This window comes from Solanum verrucosum, unplaced genomic scaffold, assembly GCF_900185275.1.
Source record: "Solanum verrucosum unplaced genomic scaffold, falcon-dt-bn FXZP01000007.1, whole genome shotgun sequence".
NCBI classification, from domain to species: domain Eukaryota; kingdom Viridiplantae; phylum Streptophyta; class Magnoliopsida; order Solanales; family Solanaceae; genus Solanum; species Solanum verrucosum.
In genome coordinates, this window is record NW_026020177.1 from 1,156,439 (window position 1) to 1,169,210 (window position 12,772).

At 38.8% G+C, this 12,772-nt stretch overlaps 1 protein-coding gene across 1 annotated transcript in view; it reads left to right on the forward strand.

Moving 5' to 3' along the window:
* Positions 1-12,772, forward strand: part of LOC125829084 (uncharacterized) — a 1,125,066-nt gene that overhangs the window by 190,802 nt on the left and 921,492 nt on the right. The gene's annotated exons all lie outside the window — the stretch shown is intronic.

Sequence of the window (12,772 nt, forward strand, 5' to 3'; positions counted from 1 at the left end):
AAGACCGAACCCTACATTTTAAGAAATGTAGGAAAGAGTATGCGTTAGTACAAAATATGTACCAAGTATGATAGCCATGCATAAAACATTTAAAACATGCTTAAAATGGGACATCTTCATAAAGTGCAATGACCAAGATAAATCATGAATATAAAAGAAGTTGAGGACAAAAGTCATAAAACAAGGTCAATGCAATTAACATCATCTTAGAATGCATGTGAGATACTTCTTAAAGTAGATTTAGTTCATTATTGTGGGAGAATATAAGACCATGTGAGCTATCAGCACGGAATCTAGTGTCTGCCCCATACCAAAAAGGGGTGTCGTACTGTCCAAGGTAAGACCATGAACTTCTATATTATGTGGATCCACAAGCTAATGTCTATCTAAGACAATCATCCTATAGGGGAACATAAGTATGCGATAAGAAGATTGCCACTAGAAACCCGACCTCTACTAACAAGAGAGCTTCCATCCCAATATCCTCTCGGTGCTAAGCGTAAATCTCACAGAATAGTTATTTCTTAACTTGTCTTTATTATCCATGGAAGGGCATGCCATATTGCCGATCCAAACTAAGTCATATGTCATCCATGGAAAGGTACAATTAAGTAACCAATCCAAGATAGGTTTCATTAGAATAACTCCTTATCTTTGACTAATTTTAGGTGAGAAGACCTTTCAACCTTAGAATCCTCCATGTGATAAAACCTTTCATGAATATGTGAGCAATCCTTTCACAAAAATTAACTACAATGACAACACATATGCTTTTACTCTCAAAGCAATCTACCTCATAGCACATAAATTCCATAAGAATATGCATGATTCCATAATTCACCTTTCATAGTTAAAAATCCACTTTGAATAATCAATATCTAGAAAACATGGTTTGGACATGGTTCATGGGAATTCATTATAAAATCATGTAATTATCTCAATTCAGGCTTGGTAGATAATAAAACAATCAAATAAATCAATATTTAAAGGAACTCATGGCATGGAATAAAACCCTAACTCAATTAGGGAATTCTAACTTTGTAAATTGGAGAATTTGGGAACTCCATGAAGGAAAGGGCTCTTTCGATGAAAACTATAATTCCTCAATGCCAAGATCTTGCCTTCAATGGAGGATTAGGAGTATTGACTTGAAACCCTAGGTTTAACCCTTCTTCTTCTAGCTTTCTACAGAGAGAAATATTTTTGATAGGAAGATTTGCCTTCTTTTTGGTAAATGAGTAGAGAATAAATTGAATGAGTTATTTTACGGTTAAATAACTTAAAATAACCATCCCACGACTTAACTAAATTAATTAGCTAATTACCAAACAACCTCTCACCTTGGCCGAACCACACCAGCAACACAGGTGCAATCGACGGATCCCCATCCACGGACTGTGGATGGGTTGATGCCTCATGATGTCACCTCATGGTTCGTGACTAAAGCATGGTTTGGGGGCCCTTGACCTACAGAGGCCATCCACGGAGCGTGGATGGACCTACTGGTCGTGAACCCTATCCGTAAGTCACCCTAAATTTCTAGCTTTTTGTGATCTTGGGGTCTTAGGGGTTAGGCTTTAGGATCCTCCTCAAGGACCCTTAGGGTGGTCCTTGGGGAGTCGTACCTTGACGTTTAACCCCTAAACCCCTCAACCATACCTCGGGACAACACCAAACCACCTCAAACCTCATGAAAAACTCAGACACTCACTAGTTAGGCTCTAGTTTCACTTATTCATTTTACGGGTCATTACACCGAGGCTGAGATGGATGATGAGATGCTTGGGGTTGTTGAGGAGGCTTCCTATGAAGACCTTACTAAGACTGAGGAGGCCATGGTAGATGCAGCTGTGCAAGCTTCTTTGGCGAATACACCCTTGGTTGATCCTAATGTAGCTACTATTGCTTCTGAGGTGACTCCGGGCACTGATGCCTAGAAAGTTTGAGCGACTTCTTAGACATGATTCCTTTTTACCTCCCTCTCTGTCTTACTTTTTGACTTTTGGATATCTTATTTCTTGCATTTGAGGACAAATAGCTTTTGTTTGTGGTGGGGTGAGGCCCACCTTTTGTGATTATTGCTTTGTTCATACATTGGGTTTTGTGGTATATATTATGTTTAACACTGTTTTTGTGGATGATTGAGCTTGTGGCTCCTTGTGTTAATTGTAAATGATTTTTGGACCCTTTCGGAAAAAAAATTGTGCCACCTCTTCTTTGTGTTTGAATGTTGTTGTTCTCTTGCAAATTTGAGTGTCGGTCTTGATCAATATCGATGACTTGAATAGTTTTCATAATCGAACAAAAATGAATCTGTGGCTACTATGGGTCCAAATGAAGTTGCATAGACAATATGTCAACTTTTTGCATCTCGTTGTGACTAGCCAAGTATCAAATTGAGTCTCATCTGATGAACATTGCACACTAGCGAAAGTGCGGAGTCTTGTTTGACATTGGTTTCAATGCCTTGTGTGATGAGCTTACCGTGAACCATGTGTGATGACACCCAGAATTTGCCTTGTTGGTCCGGTTGACTAAGTGATGCAAATCTCTTTATATGATCTTAGACAACTTTGAAGAGTGTGAAATAATTTGACATTATACCCCTTTTTGTGACCTACCCTGTGAGTGTGTGAACTTCGCTTGAACACCTTTTGAGCCTTACCCTTTTCTTGGAAGAAACTTGATGAAATTGTGAACTTTCTTGATCCATTACCCTTAATCCTCATGATTTGTGGTTTGAGTGAATAGCCAACTTAGGCCAAAAGCCTAAGTTGGGGGTGTGGTGAAAAGAGAAGGTAAATCAAGAAGTGCGAGGAAGTCCCCTTTGACCCATGGGTTTGAGAAAAATGGAACCTCTCTGTATAAAAAAAGAGAGAAAAAGAAGAAAAGAATGAAAAAGTTGTGGAATAAAGTTGTGAAAATGCAAAAGAAATGGGGTTTCCAACGGCCATGGAAAGTGAATAATGGAGTGACTTGGGAGCACGAATGAGAAGGATAAAGAAAAGGAAAGAAAGTGTTGTTCACACTACATTTCATGAGGATAGAAGTCACTGAGGCTAAATGACCATACCTTTACACTCAGCCCCGTTACAAGCCTTGAAAAGACCTTTTTGATCTTGAGTGAGCGAAACAATTGTTGATTGGAAAATACGGGCAAACCTATGGGTGAAATCATGCATTATGTTCATCTTTGTGAGTGTGAGTGTGGATTTGATTCTGAAGCTTTAAATTGTTGAACCATTGTGTGTGAATATGGAATCATTCTTTGTGTGAGGGCATTTGAGTACCTTTGTTGAGGTTGAACTTGCATTTGAAGCAAGTATTGTGAACTTGAGAATCTTTGAATATGGTGTGTCACAACTTGAATCTTTGAGTCCACAATTGATCCTTGCATGAGTAAGTTGAGTCTTTTTGTGTGCATTCATGATTGAGTCTTGTGTAGCACTGTTTGAGACATCCTTTTTGAACAACTGAACTTGAGTTATACTTGAGGACAAGCAAAAGTTTAAGTTCGGGTTGTTGATGAGTCCACGATTTGGACTCATTTAGGGCTTTATTTTAATAGATTTAGTGTCCTCAAATGCATATTTTGTACCAGTAATAGATGTAAATCCTTGTTTTTCAGGCATTTGGATTGAGGAACAAAGCATGAACACTAATGAGCAAAAAGGAACAAGGCAACTGAAAGAACGAAGAAAAGAAGGTCCGATGATCACCTAACCCATTGGACGAGTTGCCGAATGGCCATGATCTCGCCTAAAGTTCCAGTGTTCCAAGCCCTCAAGGAAAAAATCAAGTCGGCGATAGAAGGGAGCAATCGGCGTGTCGCCGAACTTTTCTGCGATGCAGTGTTAGATCGCCCAAAGTTACAGAACGTGAGGATGTTGAAGGCCAAAGTAAAACGGCGATGTAATTGATCAAAGGGTGGATCGCCGAGTTGATCGGCGATCCCGACTTGATGCGCCAAATGGTGCTTCACAACATATTTTTGGCGACCATAAATACATTTTTAAATTATTAGTTTAGTATCAGTTTTCATAGTATCTAATTTTCATTATCAATCAGTTTTTTAAGAGCTTAGAATTGATAGTATTGAGACAATATTTTCCTTAGCTTTGAAGATTTGAAGATTTTCGTTTTTGAGAAATTGGAAGTGGGTTTTTGAGATTCTTCAACCTTGACTTTTGTAATGACGAAATTAATCTTATCCAGTTGATGGAAACACAATTTGGTAATGATTTTTTTATCTTTTTATGATGTCTAGATAAAACGTCAATTTTTGGGGTGTGATTATGTGATTATGGGTTGATTTAGCTGCTGGGTATTGCTAATTGATAGTTTAAATGTTGTTTAAAAGTGATTTCATACAGTAATTGTGGCTTAATTTAAAAGGTTGTAGTTCCAAATGCAACTCTACCTTTGTGTTTTTGGCTTGCTCAAGAGAGAGGTTTTAAAACCAAGATTACTGAATTGATAGTCTGTGGGTATTGGGTTGTCATGAGTTCAACTCGAGAGAGTGAATCCTAAAACCTTTTCCACACATTCAGCTCGAGAGAGTGAATGGACTAAAGCATAGGCTGTTCTTAGTTGTTGTTTATTGGTGTTCGAGAGAACTAATTTGATTAGGGGTAAATTGTTCGAGAGAAAGTTTATCCCCACTAAAGTCTAGCTTATTCAGTGATTTACAACTATTTATTATTATCCGTTGCAATCACCCATTTGTCAACCTTAGCCTATAATCCAGTCACATCTCAAGAACCCGTCTCTTTACTTGTTCCTTAGTGTTATTTGTTGCTGTAGTTGATAATTAAAATATAAAAAAACCTTGTTATTTGACACTTGTGTCACCCTAAATTTCAACAATGCTTTTATTCGTAAATATCTTTACCTATGATTGACTTGAATACATTTGCACTTGGCTCTTGAATCTTAAGAACATACCACTCCCTGTGGGATTCAATCCCAACTCACTTAGTTGGGTTATATTACTGACTAACGGTCGTTGGTACTTAGAATTGGAAGAAATGTCCTTATACGTGAAATCAATAATCCACTCAATTGGATCAACATTAATCATAACCCACAACAATGGGAGAAACCCTAACTAGAATTGGGGAATTCTTCTTCAAATTGTGGAATTCTAGGGGACTCCATGGGAGGAAGAATCCCATGGATGAAAAGCCATTATACCTTGATTACAAAGCTGTCACAAGTTTGAAGATTGGAGACTTGATCTGGACCTAGCTTCCATCTCCTTCTTCTTCTTCATCTTCTTCTTCTTCTTCTTCTTCTTCTTCTTCTTCTTCTTCTTCTTCCAACTTCTAGAGAGAGAATATATGAGAGGAGTTTTGGGAATTCTTTCGGATTTTGAGAGAATGACTTAATTGGGGAATTTTGGTGGTTAAAATAAATTATATAGGTGTCTTAGACTTAGGCAAATGACACCACTTCAATTAAATTAAAACCGGAAAAGACCCTTAAGCCCTACACTTAACCGCCTCAACTATCCCAAAATATCCAACCACGAGACCCCACCGACGGACCGTGGATGGACCTACGGTTCGTCATGGTCCAGCGTGGTCTGGACAAAGTTTTTGGGCCAACGACGGACCCTTAACCATGGACTGTGGACCCATCCACCAGGCGTGGGTCCTCGCCGTGATTCTGCCTTAGGTAGTTTCCCAGTATTCCCAACCCACGAAGACCACCTACAGCGCATGGGTCCAACCACGGGGAATGGTTGGCCCTCATGGGTGACACCTGCACTTTCTAACAATTTGAAAAGGTTTCCTCTTTTGATTCCGGGGTGCTACACAAACACTACAACTACAAGCTCAAGGACATTAGTCGGGTAGTTCTTCTATACACAACCTAGGCCGACCATAGATGCATCGCAATAAACCACAAACCATCTGAACCTTCTAGTAGAGTCAAGACTTGAGTTGTAGTCAACTTGGTCTTCAGTTCTAAGAAGTTTTTCTCACACTCATCTGACCATTGAAACTTTACTTTTTTATGATTTAACTTGGTCAATAGGGAAGCTATAGATAAAAATCGTTCAACAAACCTGTTGTAATAACCAGCCAAACCCAAGAAACTTCTAATATCACGCCAGTGTTTTACCATCTCAATTTTTTGAGAATCTGCACGGATCCCTTCGTTGGATACCACATGAACAAGGAAAGCTACCTACTGTAACCAAATTTCACAATTGATGAATATAGTAAATAGCTGATGATCCTTGAGATATTGCATAACAACTCTTAGATGAGTTCCATTCTCTTCCTGACTTCGAGAATAAATGAGCATATCATCAATAAAGATTTTGACGAACAAGTACAAATATCATTTGAACACCCTGTTCATTAAGTCCATGAAAGATGTAGGAGCATTTGTTAGTCCAAAAGACATAACTACAAATTCATAGTAGTGATGTTTGCGTAATCAATACACAACTTCCAATGCAAGTGTCTATGATCGTACAATAGTAAAGTAACCCAACCAAGGGTTGGGGTCAAGTCCCAAAGGAGCGGTTTTTGAAAATTAGTGATTAAGCACGAAAGTGCTAAAGCTAACCGTAGCTAAAGACTTTATCGAATGAAGGCATGACAAATTAAAAGGTTTGACACGAGTGCCAATTATCAATGGGGGTTTGTAAGCACGTAAAAAAGCACAATCAACAAAAATAAAAAGAGATACAAATATGGAGACGGGATTCTTGGGATGTGATAGGAATACGGGTTAGACTAGACTATTGGGAGCATGCTTTTGATGGTAAATTCGTTGAGTATTTGTGACTAGGCTAAACTATAGTGGGGTAAATTCTCTCTCGAGAAACTTAACCCGAATCAAATGGGTTCCTCTCGGACACCCACTTGCCGCATGAAGAACAACCTCTGCCTTAGCCCACTCACTCTCTTGAGCTGAGTGTGTGGGAGAAGGACTAGGGTTCACTCTCTCGAGCTAAACCTTATGTCGACCCAATCCCTCCAACCATCAATTTAGTAGTCTTAGTTTTACGACCTCTCTCTCGAGCAAGCTGAAAACACAAAGGTGAAATCATATTTGCAACTACAATTTCATTAAGTTCCACCACAACTACTAAACGAAGTCACATTTACACAACAAATAAGCCATCAACAAGTAAGACCCAACAGATAATCTAACCCATATTCACAAAATCACACCTCAAGAATTGGGGATTTAGGTACACATATAAAAGAGGTAAAAGTGTATACCAATCTCAGTTTCCATCAATAGGTATGCAAGATTAAGTTTTAAAACAAGTCAAAAGTGAAGAATCCATGAGACCCAAGTCCAAAATCTTGGAGTTGAAACCCTTTGAATCTTCAAGTTCTTCAAAACCCTCTCCAAACTTAGAGAAAATATTCTAAGTCTGATATTAAAACTTAATAATAAAACTTGCTAATAATAATTTCTACTCTGATACTATGCTACAAACCTTCAACTAGTATTTATAGATTTTAGGAAATGTGTTGTGAAGGATCACTCAGCGAAGTTAGTCGGGATCGTCGATAAACTCGGCGATCTGCCCTTTGGTTTAGTTCATCGCCGTCTTGCGTTAGCCTTCAGCATCGTCGTGTTTTGGATCATTGGGTGGCATAGTACATCCACACGGAACTGCTCAGCGATACACCGACTGCTCCTTTTCACCGCCAATTTGATCCGTTCTTACAGGGCTCAGCACGGTGGAACAAAAGGCGAGGATAAGACCTTTTGGCGACTCGCCGAATGGGTTCGGCGATTCTCAGATCTTCATTTCTTCGTTCTTTAAGCTGATTTTGTTCTGTTTTTGCTGAGTAGCGTCCATGCTTTCCCTTAAACCCCAAATACCTGAAACTTAAGGGTTTTCATCAGATATTGAGATAAAATATGCATTTGAGGACACTAATTCTATCTAAATATAACCCTAAATGAGTCCAATTTGTGGACTCATCAAGTGGCCATACCGAGTCCTGAAGGTTGTTTTCGGGATGTCACTATCTCTAACTCTGAGATGATGATAGCAGGATCTGAGGTCTATCTTAGGAAAGCAACTAGCACCTTTAAGTTGGTAGGAAAAATAACCAATCCTAGGGATGGGATACTTATTCTTGATTATGACTTTGTTCAACTGATGATAGTCAATGCATATTATGAGAGAACCGTCTTTTTCTCACGAATAACACTATAGCCCATCATGAAGAGATGATGGGTCTGATGAAACCTTTATCTAGAAGTTCTTTCAACTATTCTTTCAATTTTTTAAGCTCAGCTGTAGCCATTCAATAAGGAGGAACTAAAATAGGATGGGTATTTGAAAAGAGATCTGTTCCGAAGTCGATTTCTCCTTCAGGAGGAAGTCTAGGAAGATTTTCTGGGAACACTTCTGAAAACTCATTAACGATAGAGACTGACTCCAGAGTTGGGGTTTCGGAGTTTGAATCCTTAACCCGAACAAGATGATAGATATATCCTATAGAAATCATTTTTGTGGCCTTAAGGTAAGAGATAAATCAACCTACAGGGACTGAGCTACTACCCTTCCACTCCAAGACTGGCCCACTTGGAAACTAAAACTGAATGACCCTAGATCTACAATCAACTGAGGCATAACATGAATGTAACCAATCCATGCCTAGAATGACATCGAAATCTACCATTTCTAACTCTATAAGGTATGTTGAGGCGACATTCTGAGAAACTATGACATGGCAGTATTTGTATACCCGTCTAGCTATAACTGGGTCACCAACTAGAGTAGAGACTGAGAAGGGTTCTGAAAAAGTTTCTTGACTAACACCAAACCATTTACCAACGACAATATTTTGTTGCTAAATTACCAACCAAATATAAATTTGTTGGTAAACATGCCATCAAATATCTAATCAGTTGAAAATTATGCCGACGAATAAAGATTGTTGTTTGTAAATTACTAACATAATTAAAATAGTTGGTAATATACCATCCGATCATTAATCCATTGGTAATATTTACCAACATATTAATTTTTAGTTGGTAATATTACACATGAATGTTTAGTTGGATAGTAACTATTACCAACTATGATTCCAGAACTTTAAATTGTTAAGAAATTTTGTGTGAATATGGAATCATCGTTGTTGTGAGGGCATTTGAGTACCTTTGTTGAGTTTGAATTTGCATTGGAAGCAAGTATTGTGAACTTGAGCATGTTTGATAATGGTGAGTCACAATTTGAATATATGAGTGCACAAATGATCATTGTATGAGTAATTTGAACCTTTTTGTGTGCATTTATGTTGAGTCTTGTGCAACACTATTTGTAGGCATCCTTATTGAATTGTTGATCTTGAGTTTTACTTGAGGACAAACAAAAGTTTAAGTTAGGGGTGTTGATGAGTCCAAGATTTGGACTCATTTAGGGCTTTGTTTTGATAGTTTTAGTGTCCTCAAATGCCTAATTTATGCTATATGCAGATGTTAAAGCCTTTATTTTCAGGTATGTGGATTAAGGAGCAAAGCAAGGACACTAAAAGGCAAAAAGGAACAAAAGAAGCTGAAGAAGTAGAGCAAAGCAATCCTGGTAATTGCCAAGACCACTTGGCGAACCGCCGAGTGGCTCTTCAAACCGCCTAAAGTTCCAGCATGCCAGCCCATAGAGAAGAAACCAAGTAGGCTACAAAAATGAGCAGTCAACGAATTGCCGATCGGTTCCGTGATGACAAAATTGATTGCCCAAAGTTACATGATTTGAGGATGCTGAGGACCAATGCAAAATGGCAATGGAAGAGAGCAAAAAATTGATCCCCGAACCACTCAGCAAGCCCGACTTACCTCGCCTAATGGATGAAACCCTTATCCAATAAGTCCTTTACCTTATTCTTCAACTCCTTAAGTTCCGTCAGAGCCATTCTATAAGGAGGAATAGAGATAGGTTGGGTATCGGGGAGAAGGTCAATCCCAAAGTCTATTTTCATTTATCAGGAGGAACACCGGGTAAATCATCGGGGAAAACTTCCGAAAACTCTTTCACAACTGGGACCGACTCAAGAATAGGAGTTTCAGACTCCACATCCCTCACCCTCACTATATGGTAAAAGCAACCCTTAGAAATCATTTTTCTAGATTTTAGTTAAGAAACAAATTGACCTCTAGGAATATAATTCCCCCCCTTCCACTCAAGGATAGACTCTTATGGAAACTGAAACTTGACTACTCTAGTCCTACGATCAATAGAGGCGTAATAGGAATGCAACCAATCCATACCCATGATAACATCGAAATCTATCATGTCAAGCTCTATCAAATCCACCAAAGTAACTCTATGGGATAAAGAAACGAGAAATCTTCTATAAACCCTCTTAGCCACTACAGAATCACCAACAGGGGTAGAGATATAAAAAGGCTCTAACAATATATCGGGAAACATAACAAATCTCATAGCTACATAAGGAGTCACAAATGACAAAGTAGCACCCAGATAAAGTAAAGCATACACATCTATTGGGAAGACTTTTCACATGCCAGTCACTACATCCGAGGAACTCTCTTGATCACCTCCAATTTAGAGAGCATAGAAACGGTTTTGCTAAGGAGCATTCCCACCCGAACCACTTGGACAAGATGAAGGGTAGGGTTGAGCCCTACAACAACCATTTCCATTATTCTTAGCAACCGAAGGACAATTCCTTATTTTGTGATCCATTTTCACACAACCAAAGCAAACATTAGAACCCACTAAACATTTCCCTTCATGATTTCTCTCAAATTTGGCAGAAGTAGTCATCGAAGACCTACTACCATCTCCTTAAGATTTTGGGTTAGACACCCTTTCATTATTAGGCCATGGAGGAGTACTAGAAGAACCTTGCCCAGAGAACTTTTGCTGAAACCTTGAACATCCTGGTCTATCGGACCTAGAATGTGAATAGTTACCATCATCCACTCTTTCTCTATTTGTCTCTCTAGATCTTTTCTTCAACTTTCCTTCCACAATTTGTTGGGCATGTACCATAAGGAGAGAAATGTCCATGTCATGGCCAACCATAGTGGTGCGACACTCTTTGACTACTATGTCGGACACACTTGACACAAACTTACTCATCTTGGCCCTACGATCCGCCACAATGGAAGGAGCAACTTGATAGTTGAGTGAATCTCAAAGCGTATTATCTTACACTCACATTTACTTGCCTAAGGTTGATAATCTCAAGTACCTTGGCCTCTATCATCTCTAGAGGGAAGAATCTGTCAAGCAAAACACTTTTTGAACTTTTCTCATTCTATTGGACCCGCTTCCACCGGACTTGCCTCTTTCCACTGATTGAACCAAATTTGAGAAACACCTTTAAGTTGGTAAGCGACTAGTTCCGCCTTCTCTATCGGAGTCTCACCCATAATAACAAGTACCTTGTAGACCTCGCCGATAGAGTCTTGATGTTCTTCTTTCACTTTAGAGCCATAAAATTTTGGAGGGTTCATTCCTGTAAAATATATTACTCTTGACACCGCCGTACCCGCATTTGGGTTAATAGGGACTACCACCATTCTATTGGCTTGTGCCTTCATGGGTTGAGCCAACACTTGGAATGCTGACCTAAACTCCACATTTGTTACATTCTCATTCAATGGGTCAATCAGAGCTTGATGAGGAACCTCTTGATAAACATTGTCTCCCTCCATCCTTCTTGTAGCCCTTCTAGTAGTCATATCCTGAAAACCATCTGGCACAGATTAGGAGAAAGACTTATAGAGTAAAAATCCATGGCACGACTTAGAGAAGTGAAGTAGTTATGTTTCCTAAACATCAAATAGCCTCTCATTCATAAATGTGGCGCGCTTCACACCTATGAACAAGACTCTACTAGACGTGGTTTGAGACATCCTAGAACCATTCTAAACCTTGTGGTTTGATTACCAAGTTTGTCATGACCCGAGAGTACCCCTAGATTTAACAAGGTGTATAAGACCCCAAGAGGCCTCATACAAGCCACTTAGCATATCATAACATAAAGTTTAAAACTTTTCAACACTATCAAAGTCTTTTATTAAATGATTTGAAATCTAACATCATTGTCTCAAACCATCTAAACAACATGAATAAAGTCTTGGGTCACATCCAATACAATAATCCAAGACATAAAAGAAAAGCATAAGAGAAGGTGGTAATCACATCTTCGAACACAATGAGGACACACAAAATCGTCACTTCCTTGATCAACAACGACGCTAGCTCCGAGTGTGAGAATCAATGTCGCTGGACCCTACATTTGATAAGAGTGTAGGCAATAGTATTTGTTAGTACAAGAATGTACTAAATATGATAGCTAGCATAAATAACATCAACGTCATAGTTAGTCAATACAAACCATAAGCATAATCAATGTGGATAAGCCAACATAAAAATAAGAAAGGAGTACTTCTCAAGCAACCTTAGTTAGCCTTAGTCAAGACTTGGGTCATCTGCCTCTAGTCAACATACCTCATAGAAGGCATATCAAGCAACATTTCAAGCTATTCATTCTTCACAACATAATCATATCGATTATATTTACTGTTGAAGACATGTGGATTCGTGAAATGACCCAAAAGGTTCTTAAAAATGTGCTACGGAAGTTACCGGAAACTTGTTTAGCTATATCACAAAAATTCGTTTCGTTTTTCGAAAATCTAACTTCATATTCTTGTTTAGGGGGTTAAATTGAGTGGGAAATGGGTCTAACCCAAATTTTAGAGCAACCGTATCAAAATCCGAAATTTCCAAGTGAAGCCTTTTTCGAGGGTCTAC